The sequence below is a fragment of the Haematobia irritans genome, chromosome 4 (assembly GCF_050003625.1).
Source record: "Haematobia irritans isolate KBUSLIRL chromosome 4, ASM5000362v1, whole genome shotgun sequence".
Lineage (NCBI taxonomy): Eukaryota > Metazoa > Arthropoda > Insecta > Diptera > Muscidae > Haematobia > Haematobia irritans.
Genome location: NC_134400.1, coordinates 139809683 through 139832796, shown reverse-complemented (window position 1 = coordinate 139832796; position 23114 = coordinate 139809683).

Below are 23114 nucleotides of genomic sequence, written 5' to 3'. Positions count from 1 at the left end.
ATTGAAAAATCCACCCAAAACCTAAAAAAATTGAAATTTCTATATGAAAAACTTCTTTTGCCCATATCTCCTTAAATATGCGTCCTAGAGCGAAAAGGACTTTAATTCGTGACCACCCCCAAAAAATTGAAAAATCCACCCAAAACCTAAAAAAATTGAAATTTTTATATGAAAAACTTCTTTTGCCCATATCTCCTTAAATATGCGTCCTAGAGCGAAAAGGACTTTAATCCGTGACCACCCCCAAAAAATTGAAAAATTCACCCAAAACCTAAGAAAATTGAAATTTTTATATGAAAAACTTCTTTTGCCCATATCTCCTAAACTAAGCGTCCTAGAGCGAAAAGGACTTTAATTCGTGACCACCCCCAAAAAATTTAAAAATCCACCCAAAACCTAAAAAAATTGAAATTTTTATATGAAAAACTTCTTTTGCCCATATCTCCTAAACTAAGCCTCCTAGAGCGAAAAGGACTTTAATTCGTGACCACCCCCAAAAAATTCAAATATCCAACCAAAACCTAAAAAAATTGAAATTTTTATATGAAAAACTTATTTTGCCCATATCTCCTAAACTAAGCGTCCTAGAGCGAAAAGGACTTTAATTCGTGACCACCACCAAAAAAATTGAAAAATCCACCCAAAACCTAAAAAAATTGAAACTTTTATATGAAAAACTTCTTTTGCCCATATCTCCTAAAATAAGCGTCCTAGAGCGAAAAGGACTTTAATTCGTGACCACCCCCAAAAAATTGAAAAATCCACCCAAAACCTAAAAAAATTGAAATTTTTATATGAAAAACTTCGTTTGCCCATATCTCCTAATCTAAGCGTCCTAGAGCGAAAAGGACTTTAATTCGTGACCACCACCAAAAAAATTGAAAAATCCACCCAAAACCTAAAAAAAATTGAAATTTTTATATGAAAAACTTCTTTTGCCCATATCTCCTAAAATAAGCGTCCTAGAGCGAAAAGGACTTTAATTCGTGACCACCCCCAAAAAATTGAAAAATCCACCCAAAACCTAAAAAAATTGAAATTTTTATATGAAAAACTTCTTTTGCCCATATCTCCTAAAATAAGCGTCCTAGAGCGAAAAGGACTTTAATTCGTGACCACCCCCAAAAAATTGAAAAATCCACCCAAAATCTAAAAAAATTGAAATTTTTATATGAAAAACTTCCTTTGCCCATATCTCCTTAAATATGCGTCCTAGAGCGAATAGGACTTTAATTCGTGACCACCCCCAAAAAATTGAAAAATCCACCCAAAACCTAAAAAAATTGAAATTTTTATATGAAAAACTTCGTTTGCCCATATCTCCTAATCTAAGCGTCCTAGAGCGAAAAGGACTTTAATTCGTGACCACCCCCAAAAAATTTAAAAATCCACCCAAAACCTAAAAAAATTGAAATTTTTATATGAAAAACTTCTTTTGCCCATATCTCCTAAACTAAGCGTCCTAGAGCGAAAAGGACTTTAATTCGTGACCACCCCCAAAAAATTGAAAAATCCACCCAAAACCTAAAAAAAATGAAATTTTTATATGAAAAACTTCTTTTGCCCATATCTCCTAAACTAAGCGTCCTAGAGCGAAAAGGACTTTAATTCGTGACCACCCCCAAAAAATTGAAAAATCCACCCAAAACCTAAAAAAATTGAAATTTGTATATGAAAAACTTCTTTTGCCCATATGTCCTTAAATATGCGTCCTAGAGCGAAAAGGACTTTAATTCGTGACCACCCCCAAAAAATTGAAAAATCCACCCAAAACCTAAAAAAATTGAAATTTTTATATGAAAAACTTCTTTTGCCCATATCTCCTTAAATATGCGTCCTAGAGCGAAAAGGACTTTAATTCGTGACCACCCCCAAAAAATTCAAAAATCCTCCCAAAACCTAAAAAAATTGAAATTTTTATATGAAACACTTCTTTTGCCCATATTTCCTAAACTAAGCGTCCTAGAGCGAAAAGGACTTTAATTCGTGACCACCACCAAAAAAATTGAAAAATCCACCCAAAACCTAAAAAAATTGAAATTTTTATATGAAAAACTTCTTTTGTCCATATCTCCTAAAATAAGCGTCCTAGAGCGAAAAGGACTTTAATTCGTGACCACCCCCAAAAAATTGAAAAATCCACCCAAAACCTAAAAAAATTGAAATTTTTATATGAAAAACTTCTTTTGCCCATATCTCCTTAAATATGCGTCCTAGAGCGAAAAGGACTTTAATTCGTGACCACCCCCAAAAAATTGAAAAATCCACCCAAAACCTAAAAAAATTGAAATTTTTATATGAAAAACTTCTTTTGCCCATATCTCCTAAACTAAGCGTCCTTGAGCGAAAAGGACTTTAATTCGTGACCACCCCAGAAAATTTAAAAATCCACCCAAAACCTAAAAAAATTGAAATTTTTATATGAAAAACTTCTTTTGCCCATATCTCCTAAACTAAGCGTCCTAGAGCGAAAAGGACTTTAATTCGTGACCACCCCCAAAAAATTCAAATATCCAACCAAAACCTAAAAAAATTGAAATTTTTATATGAAAAACTTATTTTGCCCATATCTCCTAAACTAAGCGTCCTAGAGCGAAAAGGACTTTAATTCGTGACCACCACCAAAAAAATTGAAAAATCCACCCAAAACCTAAAAAATTGAAACTTTTATATGAAAAACTTCTTTTGCCCATATCTCCTAAAATAAGCGTCCTAGAGCGAAAAGGACTTTAATTCGTGACCACCCCCAAAAAATTGAAAAATCCACCCAAAACCTAAAAAAATTGAAATTTTTATATGAAAAACTTCTTTTGCCCATATCTCCTTAAATATGCGTCCTAGAGCGAAAAGGACTTTAATTCGTGACCAACCCCAAAAAATTGAAAAATCCACCCAAAACCTAAAAAAATTGAAATTTCTATATGAAAAACTTCTTTTGCCCATATCTCCTTAAATATGCGTCCTAGAGCGAAAAGGACTTTAATTCGTGACCACCCCCAAAAAATTGAAAAATCCACCCAAAACCTAAAAAAATTGAAATTTTTATATGAAAAACTTCTTTTGCACATATCTCCTTAAATATGCGTCCTAGAGCGAAAAGGACTTTAATCCGTGACCACCCCCAAAAAATTGAAAAATTCACCCAAAACCTAAGAAAATTGAAATTTTTATATGAAAAACTTCTTTTGCCCATATCTCCTAAACTAAGCGTCCTAGAGCGAAAAGGACTTTAATTCGTGACCACCCCCAAAAAATTTAAAAATCCACCCAAAACCTAAAAAAATTGAAATTTTTATATGAAAAACTTCTTTTGCCCATATCTCCTTAAATATGCGTCCTAGAGCGAAAATGACTTTAATTCGTGACCACCCCCAAAAAATTGAAAAATCCACCCAAAACCTAAAAAAATTGAAATTTTTATATGAAAAACTTCGTTTGCCCATATCTCCTAATCTAAGCGTCCTAGAGCGAAAAGGACTTTAATTCGTGACCACCACCAAAAAAATTGAAAAATCCACCCAAAACCTAAAAAAAATTGAAATTTTTATATGAAAAACTTCTTTTGCCCATATCTCCTAAAATAAGCGTCCTAGAGCGAAAAGGACTTTAATTCGTGACCACCCCCAAAAAATTGAAAAATCCACCCAAAACCTAAAAAAATTGAAATTTTTATATGAAAAACTTCTTTTGCCCATATCTCCTAAAATAAGCGTCCTAGAGCGAAAAGGACTTTAATTCGTGACCACCCCCAAAAAATTGAAAAATCCACCCAAAATCTAAAAAAATTGAAATTTTTATATGAAAAACTTCCTTTGCCCATATCTCCTTAAATATGCGTCCTAGAGCGAATAGGACTTTAATTCGTGACCACCCCCAAAAAATTGAAAAATCCACCCAAAACCTAAAAAAATTGAAATTTTTATATGAAAAACTTCGTTTGCCCATATCTCCTAATCTAAGCGTCCTAGAGCGAAAAGGACTTTAATTCGTGACCACCCCCAAAAAATTTAAAAATCCACCCAAAACCTAAAAAAATTGAAATTTTTATATGAAAAACTTCTTTTGCCCATATCTCCTAAACTAAGCGTCCTAGAGCGAAAAGGACTTTAATTCGTGACCACCCCCAAAAAATTGAAAAATCCACCCAAAACCTAAAAAAAATGAAATTTTTATATGAAAAACTTCTTTTGCCCATATCTCCTAAACTAAGCGTCCTAGAGCGAAAAGGACTTTAATTCGTGACCACCCCCAAAAAATTGAAAAATCCACCCAAAACCTAAAAAAATTGAAATTTGTATATGAAAAACTTCTTTTGCCCATATGTCCTTAAATATGCGTCCTAGAGCGAAAAGGACTTTAATTCGTGACCACCCCCAAAAAATTGAAAAATCCACCCAAAACCTAAAAAAATTGAAATTTTTATATGAAAAACTTCTTTTGCCCATATCTCCTTAAATATGCGTCCTAGAGCGAAAAGGACTTTAATTCGTGACCACCCCCAAAAAATTCAAAAATCCACCCAAAACCTAAAAAAATTGAAATTTTTATATGAAACACTTCTTTTGCCCATATTTCCTAAACTAAGCGTCCTAGAGCGAAAAGGACTTTAATTCGTGACCACCACCAAAAAAATTGAAAAATCCACCCAAAACCTAAAAAAATTGAAATTCCTTAAATATGCGTCCTAGAGCGAAAAGGACTTTAATTCGTGACCACCCCCAAAAAATTGAAAAATCCACCCAAAACCTAAAAAAATTGAAATTTTTATATGAAAAACTTCTTTTGCCCATATCTCCTTAAATATGCTCCCTAGAGCGAAAAGGACTTTAATTCGTGACCACCACCAAAAAAATTGAAAAATCCACCCAAAACCTAAAAAAAATTGAAATTTTTATATGAAAAACTTCTTTTGCCCATATCTCCTAAAATAAGCGTCCTAGAGCGAAAAGGACTTTAATTCGTGACCACCCCCAAAAAATTGAAAAATCCACCCAAAACCTAAAAAAATTGAAATTTTTATATGAAAAACTTCTTTTGCCCATATCTCCTAAAATAAGCGTCCTAGAGCGAAAAGGACTTTAATTCGTGACCACCCCCAAAAAATTGAAAAATCCACCCAAAATCTAAAAAAATTGAAATTTTTATATGAAAAACTTCCTTTGCCCATATCTCCTTAAATATGCGTCCTAGAGCGAATAGGACTTTAATTCGTGACCACCCCCAAAAAATTGAAAAATCCACCCAAAACCTAAAAAAATTGAAATTTTTATATGAAAAACTTCGTTTGCCCATATCTCCTAATCTAAGCGTCCTAGAGCGAAAAGGACTTTAATTCGTGACCACCCCCAAAAAATTTAAAAATCCACCCAAAACCTAAAAAAATTGAAATTTTTATATGAAAAACTTCTTTTGCCCATATCTCCTAAACTAAGCGTCCTAGAGCGAAAAGGACTTTAATTCGTGACCACCCCCAAAAAATTGAAAAATCCACCCAAAACCTAAAAAAATGAAATTTTTATATGAAAAACTTCTTTTGCCCATATCTCCTAAACTAAGCGTCCTAGAGCGAAAAGGACTTTAATTCGTGACCACCCCCAAAAAATTGAAAAATCCACCCAAAACCTAAAAAAATTTAAATTTTTATATGAAAAACTTCTTTTGCCCATATGTCCTTAAATATGCGTCCTAGAGCGAAAAGGACTTTAATTCGTGACCACCCCCAAAAAATTGAAAAATCCACCCAAAACCTAAAAAAATTGAAATTTTTATATGAAAAACTTCTTTTGCCCATATCTCCTTAAATATGCGTCCTAGAGCGAAAAGGACTTTAATTCGTGACCACCCCCAAAAAATTCAAAAATCCACCCAAAACCTAAAAAAATTGAAATTTTTATATGAAACACTTCTTTTGCCCATATTTCCTAAACTAAGCGTCCTAGAGCGAAAAGGACTTTAATTCGTGACCACCACCAAAAAAATTGAAAAATCCACCCAAAACCTAAAAAAATTGAAATTTTTATATGAAAAACTTCTTTTGTCCATATCTCCTAAAATAAGCGTCCTAGAGCGAAAAGGACTTTAATTCGTGACCACCCCCAAAAAATTTAAAAATCCACCCAAAACCTAAAAAAATTGAAATTTTTATATGAAAAACTTCTTTTGCCCATATCTCCTTAAATATGCTCCCTAGAGCGAAAAGGACTTTAATTCGTGAACACCCCCAAAAAATTGAAAAATCCACCCAAAACCTAAAAAAATTGAAATTTTTATATGAAAAACTTCTTTTGCCCATATCTCCTAAACTAAGCGTCCTTGAGCGAAAAGGACTTTAATTCGTGACCACCCCAGAAAATTTAAAAATCCACCCAAAACCTAAAAAAATTGAAATTTTTATATGAAAAACTTCTTTTGCCCATATCTCCTAAACTAAGCGTCCTAGAGCGAAAAGGACTTTAATTCGTGACCACCCCCAAAAAATTCAAATATCCAACCAAAACCTAAAAAAATTGAAATTTTTATATGAAAAACTTATTTTGCCCATATCTCCTAAACTAAGCGTCCTAGAGCGAAAAGGACTTTAATTCGTGACCACCCCCAAAAAATTGAAAAATCCACCCAAAATCTAAAAAAATTGAAATTTTTATATGAAAAACTTCCTTTGCCCATATCTCCTTAAATATGCGTCCTAGAGCGAATAGGACTTTAATTCGTGACCACCCCCAAAAAATTGAAAAATCCACCCAAAACCTAAAAAAATTGAAACTTTTATATGAAAAACTTCTTTTGCCCATATCTCCTAAAATAAGCGTCCTAGAGCGAAAAGGACTTTAATTCGTGACCACCCCCAAAAAATTGAAAAATCCACCCAAAACCTAAAAAAATTGAAATTTTTATATGAAAAACTTCTTTTGCCCATATCTCCTAAAATAAGCGTCCTAGAGCGAAAAGGACTTTAATTCGTGACCACCCCCAAAAAATTGAAAAATCCACCCAAAATCTAAAAAAATTGAAATTTTTATATGAAAAACTTCCTTTGCCCATATCTCCTTAAATATGCGTCCTAGAGCGAATAGGACTTTAATTCGTGACCACCCCCAAAAAATTGAAAAATCCACCCAAAACCTAAAAAAATTGAAATTTTTATATGAAAAACTTCGTTTGCCCATATCTCCTAATCTAAGCGTCCTAGAGCGAAAAGGACTTTAATTCGTGACCACCCCCAAAAAATTTAAAAATCCACCCAAAACCTAAAAAAATTGAAATTTTTATATGAAAAACTTCTTTTGCCCATATCTCCTAAACTAAGCGTCCTAGAGCGAAAAGGACTTTAATTCGTGACCACCCCCAAAAAATTGAAAAATCCACCCAAAACCTAAAAAAAATGAAATTTTTATATGAAAAACTTCTTTTGCCCATATCTCCTAAACTAAGCGTCCTAGAGCGAAAAGGACTTTAATTCGTGACCACCCCCAAAAAATTGAAAAATCCACCCAAAACCTAAAAAAATTGAAATTTGTATATGAAAAACTTCTTTTGCCCATATGTCCTTAAATATGCGTCCTAGAGCGAAAAGGACTTTAATTCGTGACCACCCCCAAAAAATTGAAAAATCCACCCAAAACCTAAAAAAATTGAAATTTTTATATGAAAAACTTCTTTTGCCCATATCTCCTTAAATATGCGTCCTAGAGCGAAAAGGACTTTAATTCGTGACCACCCCCAAAAAATTCATAAATCCACCCAAAACCTAAAAAAATTGAAATTTTTATATGAAACACTTCTTTTGCCCATATTTCCTAAACTAAGCGTCCTAGAGCGAAAAGGACTTTAATTCGTGACCACCACCAAAAAAATTGAAAAATCCACCCAAAACCTAAAAAAATTGAAATTTTTATATGAAAAACTTCTTTTGTCCATATCTCCTAAAATAAGCGTCCTAGAGCGAAAAGGACTTTAATTCGTGACCACCCCCAAAAAATTGAAAAATCCACCCAAAACCTAAAAAAATTGAAATTTTTATATGAAAAACTTCTTTTGCCCATATCTCCTTAAATATGCTCCCTAGAGCGAAAAGGACTTTAATTCGTGAACACCCCCAAAAAATTGAAAAATCCACCCAAAACCTAAAAAAATTGAAATTTTTATATGAAAAACTTCTTTTGCCCATATCTCCTAAACTAAGCGTCCTTGAGCGAAAAGGACTTTAATTCGTGACCACCCCAGAAAATTTAAAAATCCACCCAAAACCTAAAAAAATTGAAATTTTTATATGAAAAACTTCTTTTGCCCATATCTCCTAAACTAAGCGTCCTAGAGCGAAAAGGACTTTAATTCGTGACCACCCCCAAAAAATTCAAATATCCAACCAAAACCTAAAAAAATTGAAATTTTTATATGAAAAACTTATTTTGCCCATATCTCCTAAACTAAGCGTCCTAGAGCGAAAAGGACTTTAATTCGTGACCACCCCCAAAAAATTGAAAAATCCACCCAAAATCTAAAAAAATTGAAATTTTTATATGAAAAACTTCCTTTGCCCATATCTCCTTAAATATGCGTCCTAGAGCGAATAGGACTTTAATTCGTGACCACCCCCAAAAAATTGAAAAATCCACCCAAAACCTAAAAAAATTGAAACTTTTATATGAAAAACTTCTTTTGCCCATATCTCCTAAAATAAGCGTCCTAGAGCGAAAAGGACTTTAATTCGTGACCACCCCCAAAAACATTGAAAAATCCACCCAAAACCTAAAAAAAATTGAAATTTTTATATGAAAAACTTCTTTTGCCCATATCTCCTTAAATATGCGTCCTAGAGCGAAAAGGACTTTAATTCGTGACCAACCCCAAAAAATTGAAAAATCCACCCAAAACCTAAAAAAATTGAAATTTCTATATGAAAAACTTCTTTTGCCCATATCTCCTTAAATATGCGTCCTAGAGCGAAAAGGACTTTAATTCGTGACCACCCCCAAAAAATTGAAAAATCCACCCAAAACCTAAAAAAATTGAAATTTTTATATGAAAAACTTCTTTTGCCCATATCTCCTTAAATATGCGTCCTAGAGCGAAAAGGACTTTAATCCGTGAACACCCCCAAAAAATTGAAAAATTCACCCAAAACCTAAGAAAATTGAAATTTTTATATGAAAAACTTCTTTTGCCCATATCTCCTAAACTAAGCGTCCTAGAGCGAAAAGGACTTTAATTCGTGACCACCCCCAAAAAATTGAAAAATCCACCCAAAACCTAAAAAAATTGAAATTTTTATATGAAAAACTTCGTTTGCCCATATCTCCTAATCTAAGCGTCCTAGAGCGAAAAGGACTTTAATTCGTGACCACCCCCAAAAAATTGAAAAATCCACCCAAAACCTAAAAAAATTGAAATTTTTATATGAAAAACTTCTTTTGCCCATATCTCCTAAACTAAGCGTCCTAGAGCGAAAAGGACTTTAATTCGTGACCACCCCCAAAAAATTGAAAAATCCACCCAAAACCTAAAAAAAATGAAATTTTTATATGAAAAACTTCTTTTGCCCATATCTCCTAAACTAAGCGTCCTAGAGCGAAAAGGACTTTAATTCGTGACCACCCCCAAAAAATTGAAAAATCCACCCAAAACCTAAAAAAATTGAAATTTGTATATGAAAAACTTCTTTTGCCCATATGTCCTTAAATATGCGTCCTAGAGCGAAAAGGACTTTAATTCGTGACCACCCCCAAAAAATTGAAAAATCCACCCAAAACCTAAAAAAATTGAAATTTTTATATGAAAAACTTCTTTTGCCCATATCTCCTTAAATATGCGTCCTAGAGCGAAAAGGACTTTAATTCGTGACCACCCCCAAAAAATTCAAAAATCCACCCAAAACCTAAAAAAATTGAAATTTTTATATGAAACACTTCTTTTGCCCATATTTCCTAAACTAAGCGTCCTAGAGCGAAAAGGACTTTAATTCGTGACCACCACCAAAAAAATTGAAAAATCCACCCAAAACCTAAAAAAATTGAAATTTTTATATGAAAAACTTCTTTTGTCCATATCTCCTAAAATAAGCGTCCTAGAGCGAAAAGGACTTTAATTCGTGACCACCCCCAAAAAATTGAAAAGTCCACCCAAAACCTAAAAAAATTGAAATTTTTATATGAAAAACTTCTTTTGCCCATATCTCCTTAAATATGCTCCCTAGAGCGAAAAGGACTTTAATTCGTGAACACCCCCAAAAAATTGAAAAATCCACCCAAAACCTAAAAAAATTGAAATTTTTTTATGAAAAACTTCTTTTGCCCATATCTCCTAAACTAAGCGTCCTTGAGCGAAAAGGACTTTAATTCGTGACCACCCCAGAAAATTTAAAAATCCACCCAAAACCTAAAAAAATTGAAATTTTTATATGAAAAACTTCTTTTGCCCATATCTCCTAAACTAAGCGTCCTAGAGCGAAAAGGACTTTAATTCGTGACCACCCCCAAAAAATTCAAATATCCAACCAAAACCTAAAAAAATTGAAATTTTTATATGAAAAACTTATTTTGCCCATATCTCCTAAACTAAGCGTCCTAGAGCGAAAAGGACTTTAATTCGTGACCACCCCCAAAAAATTGAAAAATCCACCCAAAATCTAAAAAAATTGAAATTTTTATATGAAAAACTTCCTTTGCCCATATCTCCTTAAATATGCGTCCTAGAGCGAATAGGACTTTAATTCGTGACCACCCCCAAAAAATTGAAAAATCCACCCAAAACCTAAAAAAATTGAAACTTTTATATGAAAAACTTCTTTTGCCCATATCTCCTAAAATAAGCGTCCTAGAGCGAAAAGGACTTTAATTCGTGACCACCCCCAAAAACATTGAAAAATCCACCCAAAACCTAAAAAAAATTGAAATTTTTATATGAAAAACTTCTTTTGCCCATATCTCCTTAAATATGCGTCCTAGAGCGAAAAGGACTTTAATTCGTGACCAACCCCAAAAAATTGAAAAATCCACCCAAAACCTAAAAAAATTGAAATTTCTATATGAAAAACTTCTTTTGCCCATATCTCCTTAAATATGCGTCCTAGAGCGAAAAGGACTTTAATTCGTGACCACCCCCAAAAAATTGAAAAATCCACCCAAAACCTAAAAAAATTGAAATTTTTATATGAAAAACTTCTTTTGCCCATATCTCCTTAAATATGCGTCCTAGAGCGAAAAGGACTTTAATCCGTGAACACCCCCAAAAAATTGAAAAATTCACCCAAAACCTAAGAAAATTGAAATTTTTATATGAAAAACTTCTTTTGCCCATATCTCCTAAACTAAGCGTCCTAGAGCGAAAAGGACTTTAATTCGTGACCACCCCCAAAAAATTTAAAAATCCACCCAAAACCTAAAAAAATTGAAATTTTTATATGAAAAACTTCTTTTGCCCATATCTCCTTAAATATGCGTCCTAGAGCGAAAATGACTTTAATTCGTGACCACCCCCAAAAAATTGAAAAATCCACCCAAAACCTAAAAAAATTGAAATTTTTATATGAAAAACTTCGTTTGCCCATATCTCCTAATCTAAGCGTCCTAGAGCGAAAAGGACTTTAATTCGTGACCACCACCAAAAAAATTGAAAAATCCACCCAAAACCTAAAAAAAATTGAAATTTTTATATGAAAAACTTCTTTTGCCCATATCTCCTAAAATAAGCGTCCTAGAGCGAAAAGGACTTTAATTCGTGACCACCCCCAAAAAATTGAAAAATCCACCCAAAACCTAAAAAAATTGAAATTTTTATATGAAAAACTTCTTTTGCCCATATCTCCTAAAATAAGCGTCCTAGAGCGAAATGGACTTTAATTCGTGACCACCCCCAAAAAATTGAAAAATCCACCCAAAATCTAAAAAAATTGAAATTTTTATATGAAAAACTTCCTTTGCCCATATCTCCTTAAATATGCGTCCTAGAGCGAATAGGACTTTAATTCGTGACCACCCCCAAAAAATTGAAAAATCCACCCAAAACCTAAAAAAATTGAAATTTTTATATGAAAAACTTCGTTTGCCCATATCTCCTAATCTAAGCGTCCTAGAGCGAAAAGGACTTTAATTCGTGACCACCCCCAAAAAATTTAAAAATCCACCCAAAACCTAAAAAAATTGAAATTTTTATATGAAAAACTTCTTTTGCCCATATCTCCTAAACTAAGCGTCCTAGAGCGAAAAGGACTTTAATTCGTGACCACCCCCAAAAAATTGAAAAATCCACCCAAAACCTAAAAAAAATGAAATTTTTATATGAAAAACTTCTTTTGCCCATATCTCCTAAACTAAGCGTCCTAGAGCGAAAAGGACTTTAATTCGTGACCACCCCCAAAAAATTGAAAAATCCACCCAAAACCTAAAAAAATTGAAATTTGTATATGAAAAACTTCTTTTGCCCATATGTCCTTAAATATGCGTCCTAGAGCGAAAAGGACTTTAATTCGTGACCACCCCCAAAAAATTGAAAAATCCACCCAAAACCTAAAAAAATTGAAATTTTTATATGAAAAACTTCTTTTGCCCATATCTCCTTAAATATGCGTCCTAGAGCGAAGAGGACTTTAATTCGTGACCACCCCCAAAAAATTCAAAAATCCACCCAAAACCTAAAAAAATTGAAATTTTTATATGAAACACTTCTTTTGCCCATATTTCCTAAACTAAGCGTCCTAGAGCGAAAAGGACTTTAATTCGTGACCACCACCAAAAAAATTGAAAAATCCACCCAAAACCTAAAAAAATTGAAATTTTTATATGAAAAACTTCTTTTGTCCATATCTCCTAAAATAAGCGTCCTAGAGCGAAAAGGACTTTAATTCGTGACCACCCCCAAAAAATTGAAAAATCCACCCAAAACCTAAAAAAATTGAAATTTTTATATGAAAAACTTCTTTTGCCCATATCTCCTTAAATATGCTCCCTAGAGCGAAAAGGACTTTAATTCGTGACCACCCCCAAAAAATTGAAAAATCCACCCAAAACCTAAAAAAATTGAAATTTTTATATGAAAAACTTCTTTTGCCCATATCTCCTAAACTAAGCGTCCTTGAGCGAAAAGGACTTTAATTCGTGACCACCCCAGAAAATTTAAAAATCCACCCAAAACCTAAAAAAATTGAAATTTTTATATGAAAAACTTCTTTTGCCCATATCTCCTAAACTAAGCGTCCTAGAGCGAAAAGGACTTTAATTCGTGACCACCCCCAAAAAATTCAAATATCCAACCAAAACCTAAAAAAATTGAAATTTATATATGAAAAACTTATTTTGCCCATATCTCCTAAACTAAGCGTCCTAGAGCGAAAAGGACTTTAATTCGTGACCACCACCAAAAAAATTGAAAAATCCACCCAAAACCTAAAAAAATTGAAACTTTTATATGAAAAACTTCTTTTGCCCATATCTCCTAAAATAAGCGTCCTAGAGCGAAAAGGACTTTAATTCGTGACCACCCCCAAAAAATTGAAAAATCCACCCAAAACCTAAAAAAAATTGAAATTTTTATATGAAAAACTTCTTTTGCCCATATCTCCTTAAATATGCGTCCTAGAGCGAAAAGGACTTTAATTCGTGACCAACTCCAAAAAATTGAAAAATCCACCCAAAACCTAAAAAAATTGAAATTTCTATATGAAAAACTTCTTTTGCCCATATCTCCTTAAATATGCGTCCTAGAGCGAAAAGGACTTTAATTCGTGACCACCCCCAAAAAATTGAAAAATCCACCCAAAACCTAAAAAAATTGAAATTTTTATATGAAAAACTTCTTTTGCCCATATCTCCTTAAATATGCGTCCTAGAGCGAAAAGGACTTTAATCCGTGAACACCCCCAAAAAATTGAAAAATTCACCCAAAACCTAAGAAAATTGAAATTTTTATATGAAAAACTTCTTTTGCCCATATCTCCTAAACTAAGCGTCCTAGAGCGAAAAGGACTTTAATTCGTGACCACCCCCAAAAAATTTAAAAATCCACCCAAAACCTAAAAAAATTGAAATTTTTATATGAAAAACTTCTTTTGCCCATATCTCCTTAAATATGCGTCCTAGAGCGAAAATGACTTTAATTCGTGACCACCCCCAAAAAATTGAAAAATCCACCCAAAACCTAAAAAAATTGAAATTTTTATATGAAAAACTTCGTTTGCCCATATCTCCTAATCTAAGCGTCCTAGAGCGAAAAGGACTTTAATTCGTGACCACCACCAAAAAAATTGAAAAATCCACCCAAAACCTAAAAAAAATTGAAATTTTTATATGAAAAACTTCTTTTGCCCATATCTCCTAAAATAAGCGTCCTAGAGCGAAAAGGACTTTAATTCGTGACCACCCCCAAAAAATTGAAAAATCCACCCAAAACCTAAAAAAATTGAAATTTTTATATGAAAAACTTCTTTTGCCCATATCTCCTAAAATAAGCGTCCTAGAGCGAAAAGGACTTTAATTCGTGACCACCCCCAAAAAATTGAAAAATCCACCCAAAATCTAAAAAAATTGAAATTTTTATATGAAAAACTTCCTTTGCCCATATCTCCTTAAATATGCGTCCTAGAGCGAATAGGACTTTAATTCGTGACCACCCCCAAAAAATTGAAAAATCCACCCAAAACCTAAAAAAATTGAAATTTTTATATGAAAAACTTCGTTTGCCCATATCTCCTAATCTAAGCGTCCTAGAGCGAAAAGGACTTTAATTCGTGACCACCCCCAAAAAATTTAAAAATCCACCAAAAACCTAAAAAAATTGAAATTTTTATATGAAAAACTTCTTTTGCCCATATCTCCTAAACTAAGCGTCCTAGAGCGAAAAGGACTTTAATTCGTGACCACCCCCAAAAAATTGAAAAATCCACCCAAAACCTAAAAAAAATGAAATTTTTATATGAAAAACTTCTTTTGCCCATATCTCCTAAACTAAGCGTCCTAGAGCGAAAAGGACTTTAATTCGTGACCACCCCCAAAAAATTGAAAAATCCACCCAAAACCTAAAAAAATTGAAATTTGTATATGAAAAACTTCTTTTGCCCATATGTCCTTAAATATGCGTCCTAGAGCGAAAAGGACTTTAATTCGTGACCACCCCCAAAAAATTGAAAAATCCACCCAAAACCTAAAAAAATTGAAATTTTTATATGAAAAACTTCTTTTGCCCATATCTCCTTAAATATGCGTCCTAGAGCGAAAAGGACTTTAATTCGTGACCACCCCCAAAAAATTCAAAAATCCACCCAAAACCTAAAAAAATTGAAATTTTTATATGAAACACTTCTTTTGCCCATATTTCCTAAACTAAGCGTCCTAGAGCGAAAAGGACTTTAATTCGTGACCACCACCAAAAAAATTGAAAAATCCACCCAAAACCTAAAAAAATTGAAATTTTTATATGAAAAACTTCTTTTGTCCATATCTCCTAAAATAAGCGTCCTAGAGCGAAAAGGACTTTAATTCGTGACCACCCCCAAAAAATTGAAAAATCCACCCAAAACCTAAAAAAATTGAAATTTTTATATGAAAAACTTCTTTTGCCCATATCTCCTTAAATATGCTCCCTAGAGCGAAAAGGACTTTAATTCGTGACCACCCCCAAAAAATTGAAAAATCCACCCAAAACCTAAAAAAATTTAAATTTTTATATGAAAAACTTCTTTTGCCCATATCTCCTAAACTAAGCGTCCTTGAGCGAAAAGGACTTTAATTCGTGACCACCCCAGAAAATTTAAAAATCCACCCAAAACCTAAAAAAATTGAAATTTTTATATGAAAAACTTCTTTTGCCCATATCTCCTAAACTAAGCGTCCTAGAGCGAAAAGGACTTTAATTCGTGACCACCCCCAAAAAATTCAAATATCCAACCAAAACCTAAAAAAATTGAAATTTTTATATGAAAAACTTATTTTGCCCATATCTCCTAAACTAAGCGTCCTAGAGCGAAAAGGACTTTAATTCGTGACCACCACCAAAAAAATTGAAAAATCCACCCAAAACCTAAAAAAATTGAAACTTTTATATGAAAAACTTCTTTTGCCCATATCTCCTAAAATAAGCGTCCTAGAGCGAAAAGGACTTTAATTCGTGACCACCCCCAAAAAATTGAAAAATCCACCCAAAACCTAAAAAAAATTGAAATTTTTATATGAAAAACTTCTTTTGCCCATATCTCCTTAAATATGCGTCCTAGAGCGAAAAGGACTTTAATTCGTGACCAACCCCAAAAAATTGAAAAATCCACCCAAAACCTAAAAAAATTGAAATTTCTATATGAAAAACTTCTTTTGCCCATATCTCCTTAAATATGCGTCCTAGAGCGAAAAGGACTTTAATTCGTGACCACCCCCAAAAAATTGAAAAATCCACCCAAAACCTAAAAAAATTGAAATTTTTATATGAAAAACTTCTTTTGCCCATATCTCCTTAAATATGCGTCCTAGAGCGAAAAGGACTTTAATCCGTGAACACCCCCAAAAAATTGAAAAATTCACCCAAAACCTAAGAAAATTGAAATTTTTATATGAAAAACTTCTTTTGCCCATATCTCCTAAACTAAGCGTCCTAGAGCGAAAAGGACTTTAATTCGTGACCACCCCCAAAAAATTTAAAAATCCACCCAAAACCTAAAAAAATTGAAATTTTTATATGAAAAACTTCTTTTGCCCATATCTCCTTAAATATGCGTCCTAGAGCGAAAATGACTTTAATTCGTGACTACCCCCAAAAAATTGAAAAATCCACCCAAAACCTAAAAAAATTGAAATTTTTATATGAAAAACTTCGTTTGCCCATATCTCCTAATCTAAGCGTCCTAGAGCGAAAAGGACTTTAATTCGTGACCACCACCAAAAAAATTGAAAAATCCACCCAAAACCTAAAAAAAATTGAAATTTTTATATGAAAAACTTCTTTTGCCCATATCTCCTAAAATAAGCGTCCTAGAGCGAAAAGGACTTTAATTCGTGACCACCCCCAAAAAATTGAAAAATCCACCCAAAACCTAAAAAAATTGAAATTTTTATATGAAAAACTTCTTTTGCCCATATCTCCTAAAATAAGCGTCCTAGAGCGAAAAGGACTTTAATTCGTGACCACCCCCAAAAAATTGAAAAATCCACCCAAAATCTAAAAAAATTGAAATTTTTATATGAAAAACTTCCTTTGCCCATATCTCCTTAAATATGCGTCCTAGAGCGAATAGGACTTTAATTCGTGACCACCCCCAAAAAATTGCAAAATCCACCCAAAACCTAAAAAAATTGAAATTTTTATATGAAAAACTTCTTTTGCCCATATGTCCTTAAATATGCGTCCTAGAGCGAAAAGGACTTTAATTCGTGACCACCCCCAAAAAATTGAAAAATCCACCCAAAACCTAAAAAAATTGAAATTTTTATATGAAAAACTTCTTTTGCCCATATCTCCTTAAATATGCGTCCTAGAGCGAAAAGGACTTTAATCCGTGAACACCCCCAAAAAATTGAAAAATTCACCCAAAACCTAAGAAATTTGAAATTTTTATATGAAAAACTTCTTTTGCCCATATCTCCTAAACTAAGCGTCCTAGAGCGAAAAGGACTTTAATTCGTGACCACCCCCAAAAAATTTAAAAATCCACCCAAAACCTAAAAAAATTGAAATTTTTATATGAAAAACTTCTTTTGCCCATATCTCCTTAAATATGCGTCCTAGAGCGAAAATGACTTTAATTCGTGACCACCCCCAAAAAATTGAAAAATCCACCCAAAACCTAAGAAATTTGAAATTTTTATATGAAAAACTTCGTTTGCCCATATCTCCTAATCTAAGCGTCCTAGAGCGAAAAGGACTTTAATTCGTGACCACCCCCAAAAAATTTAAAAATCCACCCAAAACCTAAAAAAATTGAAATTTTTATATGAAAAACTTCTTTTGCCCATATCTCCTAAACTAAGCGTCCTAGAGCGAAAAGGACTTTAATTCGTGACCACCCCCAAAAAATTGAAAAATCCACCCAAAACCTAAAAAAAATGAAATTTTTATATGAAAAACTTCTTTTGCCCATATCTCCTAAACTAAGCGTCCTAGAGCGAAAAGGACTTTAATTCGTGACCACCCCCAAAAAATTGAAAAATCCACCCAAAACCTAAAAAAATTGAAATTTGTATATGAAAAACTTCTTTTGCCCATATGTCCTTAAATATGCGTCCTAGAGCGAAAAGGACTTTAATTCGTGACCACCCCCAAAAAATTGAAAAATCCACCCAAAACCTAAAAAAATTGAAATTTTTATATGAAAAACTTCTTTTGCCCATATCTCCTTAAATATGCGTCCTAGAGCGAAAAGGACTTTAATTCGTGACCACCCCCAAAAAATTCAAAAATCCACCCAAAACCTAAAAAAATTGAAATTTTTATATGAAACACTTCTTTTGCCCATATTTCCTAAACTAAGCGTCCTAGAGCGAAAAGGACTTTAATTCGTGACCACCACCAAAAAAATTGAAAAATCCACCCAAAACCTAAAAAAATTGAAATTTTTATATGAAAAACTTCTTTTGTCCATATCTCCTAAAATAAGCGTCCTAGAGCGAAAAGGACTTTAATTCGTGACCACCCCCAAAAAATTGAAAAATCCACCCAAAACCTAAAAAAATTGAAATTTTTATATGAAAAACTTCTTTTGCCCATATCTCCTTAAATATGCTTCCTAGAGCGAAAAGGACTTTAATTCGTGACCACCCCCAAAAAATTGAAAAATCCACCCAAAACCTAAAAAAATTGAAATTTTTATATGAAAAACTTCTTTTGACCATATCTCCTAAACTAAGCGTCCTTGAGCGAAAAGGACTTTAATTCGTGACCACCCCAGAAAATTTAAAAATCCACCCAAAACCTAAAAAAATTGAAATTTTTATATGAAAAACTTCTTTTGCCCATATCTCCTAAACTAAGCGTCCTAGAGCGAAAAGGACTTTAATTCGTGACCACCACCAAAAAAATTGAAAAATCCACCCAAAACCTAAAAAAATTGAAACTTTTATATGAAAAACTTCTTTTGCCCATATCTCCTAAAATAAGCGTCCTAGAGCGAAAAGGACTTTAATTCGTGACCACCCCCAAAAAATTGAAAAATCCACCCAAAACCTAAAAAAAATTGAAATTTTTATATGAAAAACTTCTTTTGCCCATATCTCCTTAAATATGCTCCCTAGAGCGAAAAGGACTTTAATTCGTGACCACCCCCAAAAAATTGAAAAATCCACCCAAAACCTAAAAAAATTGAAATTTTTATATGAAAAACTTCTTTTGCCCATATCTCCTAAACTAAGCGTCCTTGAGCGAAAAGGACTTTAATTCGTGACCACCCCCAAAAAATTCAAATATCCAACCAAAACCTAAAAAAATTGAAATTTTTATATGAAAAACTTCTTTTGCCCATATCTCCTAAACTAAGCGTCCTAGAGCGAAAAGGACTTTAATTCGTGACCACCACCAAAAAAATTGAAAAATCCACCCAAAACCTAAAAAAATTGAAACTTTTATATGAAAAACTTCTTTTGCCCATATCTCCTAAAATAAGCGTCCTAGAGCGAAAAGGACTTTAATTCGTGACCACCCCCAAAAAATTGAAAAATCCACCCAAAACCTAAAAAAAATTGAAATTTTTATATGAAAAACTTCTTTTGCCCATATCTCCTTAAATATGCGTCCTAGAGCGAAAAGGACTTTAATTCGTGACCAACCCCAAAAAATTGAAAAATCCACCCAAAACCTAAAAAAATTGAAATTTCTATATGAAAAACTTCTTTTGCCCATATCTCCTTAAATATGCGTCCTAGAGCGAAAAGGACTTTAATTCGTGACCACCCCCAAAAAATTGAAAAATCCACCCAAAACCTAAAAAAATTGAAATTTTTATATGAAAAACTTCTTTTGCCCATATCTCCTTAAATATGCGTCCTAGAGCGAAAAGGACTTTAATCCGTGAACACCCCCAAAAAATTTAAAAATTCACCCAAAACCTAAGAAATTTGAAATTTTTATATGAAAAACTTCTTTTGCCCATATCTCCTAAACTAAGCGTCCTAGAGCGAAAAGGACTTTAATTCGTGACCACCCCCAAAAAATTTAAAAATCCACCCAAAACCTAAAAAAATTGAAATTTTTATATGAAAAACTTCTTTTGCCCATATCTCCTTAAATATGCGTCCTAGAGCGAAAATGACTTTAATTCGTGACCACCCCCAAAAAATTGAAAAATCCACCCAAAACCTAAAAAAATTGAAATTTTTATATGAAAAACTTCGTTTGCCCATATCTCCTAATCTAAGCGTCCTAGAGCGAAAAGGACTTTAATTCGTGACCACCACCAAAAAAATTGAAAAATCCACCCAAAACCTAAAAAAAATTGAAATTTTTATATGAAAAACTTCTTTTGTCCATATCTCCTAAAATAAGCGTCCTAGAGCGAAAAGGACTTTAATTCGTGACCACCCCCAAAAAATTGAAAAATCCACCCAAAACCTAAAAAAATTGAAATTTTTATATGAAAAACTTCTTTTGCCCATATCTCCTAAAATAAGCGTCCTAGAGCGAAAAGGACTTTAATTCGTGACCACCCCCAAAAAATTGAAAAATCCACCCAAAATCTAAAAAAATTGAAATTTTTATATGAAAAACTTCCTTTGCCCATATCTCCTTAAATATGCGTCCTAGAGCGAATAGGACTTTAATTCGTGACCGCCCCCAAAAAATTGAAAAATCCACCCAAAACCTAAAAAAATTGAAATTTTTATATGAAAAACTTCGTTTGCCCATATCTCCTAATCTAAGCGTCCTAGAGCGAAAAGGACTTTAATTCGTGACCACCCCCAAAAAATTTAAAAATCCACCCAAAACCTAAAAAAATTGAAATTTTTATATGAAAAACTTCTTTTGCCCATATCTCCTAAACTAAGCGTCCTAGAGCGAAAAGGACTTTAATTCGTGACCACCCCCAAAAAATTGAAAAATCCACCCAAAACCTAAAAAAAATGAAATTTTTATATGAAAAACTTCTTTTGCCCATATCTCCTAAACTAAGCGTCCTAGAGCGAAAAGGACTTTAATTCGTGACCACCCCCAAAAAATTGAAAAATCCACCCAAAACCTAAAAAAATTGAAATTTGTATATGAAAAACTTCTTTTGCCCATATGTCCTTAAATATGCGTCCTAGAGCGAAAAGGACTTTAATTCGTGACCACCCCCAAAAAATTGAAAAATCCACCCAAAACCTAAAAAAATTGAAATTTTTATATGAAAAACTTCTTTTGCCCATATCTCCTTAAATATGCGTCCTAGAGCGAAAAGGACTTTAATTCGTGACCACCCCCAAAAAATTCAAAAATCCACCCAAAACCTAAAAAAATTGAAATTTTTATATGAAAAACTTCTTTTGTCCATATCTCCTAAAATAAGCGTCCTAGAGCGAAAAGGACTTTAATTCGTGACCACCCCCAAAAAATTGAAAAATCCACCCAAAACCTAAAAAAATTGAAATTTTTATATGAAAAACTTCTTTTGCCCATATCTCCTTAAATATGCTCCCTAGAGCGAAAAGGACTTTAATTCGTGACCACCCCCAAAAAATTGAAAAATCCACCCAAAACCTAAAAAAATTGAAATTTTTATATGAAAAACTTCTTTTGCCCATATCTCCTAAACTAAGCGTCCTTGAGCGAAAAGGACTTTAATTCGTGACCACCCCAGAAAATTTAAAAATCCACCCAAAACCTAAAAAAATTGAAATTTTTATATGAAAAACTTCTTTTGCCCATATCTCCTAAACTAAGCGTCCTAGAGCGAAAAGGACTTTAATTCGTGACCACCCCCAAAAAATTCAAATATCCAACAAAAACCTAAAAAAATTGAAATTTTTATATGAAAAACTTATTTTGCCCATATCTCCTAAACTAAGCGTCCTAGAGCGAAAAGGACTTTAATTCGTGACCACCACCAAAAAAATTGAAAAATCCACCCAAAACCTAAAAAAATTGAAACTTTTATATGAAAAACTTCTTTTGCCCATATCTCCTAAAATAAGCGTCCTAGAGCGAAAAGGACTTTAATTCGTGACCACCCCCAAAAAATTGAAAAATCCACCCAAAACCAGGGATCCGGAGCGGAGCGGAGCGGAGCGTGGAGCGGAGCGGAGCAAGCCCTTTTTTTGCCGGAGCGGGAGCGGAGCGGGAGCGGCATTTCTAAAATCCGGAGCGGAGCGGGAGCGGAGCGGTTTCCAAATGAAAAACCGCTCCGCTCCGAATAAAATATTACTTGAATGAAATGTGTAACTTTGAAATTACACTGTGTAGGTAATTTCAAATTTAGCTAGTACTTAGCGTAGTGTGAGTAAACGTTTAAAATGTACGATAGGTATTTTTGTACGTACGTACATTGGAGAAAACACAACGTGTTTTTTAGTAATTGTTTTCAAAAACGGCAAATGTCAAAATATATATCTAGTATGTGTTGTAAAAGTAACAACAGTACTTTCGATCAATTTCATCCCGTATTACTACAAAGATGTTTGTAATGAACGTCAAATAAATGCAATTAAACGATCTTATTTATATTTAATTTTTTAGTTTTCTACACTGAAAAAAATATTGTCGTGAAGTCAAAGATTCAATGTCCTTAGAATAAGAATGCAAATTTTGCTTAACATGGAAGGCACATTTCTCTAAAATAAAGTTTTTTTCCTCTTCCAAAAGTCAATAAACTTTTGAATGAAGTTGTAATGTCCTTATAATTAAGTGATTTTACTTAAAAATGTGTATCATAACATGAAAGATACAATTTTTGAGGTAAGGTCAACGTGACTTTAATAATTAAGAAAAATTCTTTAAAATTAATAAAATTGTCTTTAAATTTGTTTCCTTTTTGCATCTTGCCTACAAAGCAAAAAATCGTTAAAAAATAAGACATGTTTTTCAACACTTTATTTTAAAGACGCTTTTTACTTGAAACATAGCATAATTTCTACTGGAAGTCGAGCCTTAATATGGAAAAAAATGACTCGTTAACTCGTTTTTAAAGGATTTTGATAACAACTGACGAAAAAATCTAAAAAAATTAAAAATTA